The sequence below is a fragment of the Rhineura floridana genome, chromosome 4 (assembly GCF_030035675.1).
Source record: "Rhineura floridana isolate rRhiFlo1 chromosome 4, rRhiFlo1.hap2, whole genome shotgun sequence".
In the NCBI taxonomy this organism is placed as follows: domain Eukaryota; kingdom Metazoa; phylum Chordata; class Lepidosauria; order Squamata; family Rhineuridae; genus Rhineura; species Rhineura floridana.
The window spans coordinates 56734575-56735605 of record NC_084483.1 but is presented as its reverse complement, the minus strand read 5'-3'; the positions used below and the strand labels follow the sequence as shown (position 1 = coordinate 56735605).

At 43.7% G+C, this 1031-nt stretch overlaps 1 non-coding gene across 1 annotated transcript; it reads left to right on the top strand.

The window, feature by feature from the left end:
* The first annotated feature begins 569 nt into the window (after positions 1–569).
* On the top strand, positions 570–638 carry TRNAT-UGU (transfer RNA threonine (anticodon UGU)). Its single transcript has one exon. It is a non-coding gene; the product is annotated as a tRNA-Thr (tRNA).
* The last annotated feature ends 393 nt before the right edge of the window (positions 639–1031 follow it).

Below are 1031 nucleotides of genomic sequence, written 5' to 3'. Positions count from 1 at the left end.
TGTTGGAACGCCTCCCCCGATATGAACCTGCCCGTACACTCTGCTCATCAACGAAGACCCTCCTCCGAGTGCCTACCCATAGGGAAGCTTGGAGAGCAGCAACACAAAAAAGGGCTTTTTCAGTGGTGGCCCCCGAACTGTGGAACAACCTCCCTGAGGAAATACGCCTGGCGCCAACATTACTATATTTTCGGCGCCAGGTTAAAACTTTTCACCCAGGCATTTTAATTAGTTAGTATATGTTGGAACTGTTTTAATCTTAACATTTTAAAATTTTAATGTTTTATATTGTTATATGTATATTGTATTTCTGATGCTGTTCTTTTTCTTGTAAACCGCCCAGAGAGCTTCGGCTATGGGGCAGTCTATAAGTTTAATGAAATAAATAAATAAATAAATAAATAAATAAATAAATAAATATGTTATATATGAGTTCAGCATGGGTAGAGGTGAAGGTTAGCCTTACAATGGGCAAAGCCCTGTTGGAATCAAGCAGTTAATGCTGGAGGAGCTGAGGTTCTAATTCAGCTAGATAACTGCTGTTACAGACCGGGGGCCTCATGGTGAAGGGCATAGCTCAGTGGTAGAGCATCTGCTTTGTATGCAGAAGGTCCCAGTTTCAATCCCTGGCATCTCCAGGTAGAGCCGGGAGACAATCCAGTCTGGAACCTGGGAGAGCTACTGCTACTCAGTGTAGACAATATTGAGCTATATGGACCAATGGTCTGACTTGGTATAAGGCAGCTTCCTGAGTTCCTGGTGCACCCAACAAAACAGAGGCCTACCACAGAGAAGGAGGCCTGGATGGTAGTAATGAGCTGAGAAGCTGAGGGTCCCATTTAATAGGGCAATGGTAACTTTGTCTGAGGCTATGCAAGATTAACAGGAAAAGACAAGGAGTAACAAAAAAAAGTCTGCAGAGTAGTCAGACTCTTGCAATTCACAGGGGAAAGGAAATAAACAAGAAGTTGATGTAGTGGAGGTTCCCATGCCCTTCCTGGTTAGGTCTGATCTGGGCCAGGTTCAAGTTT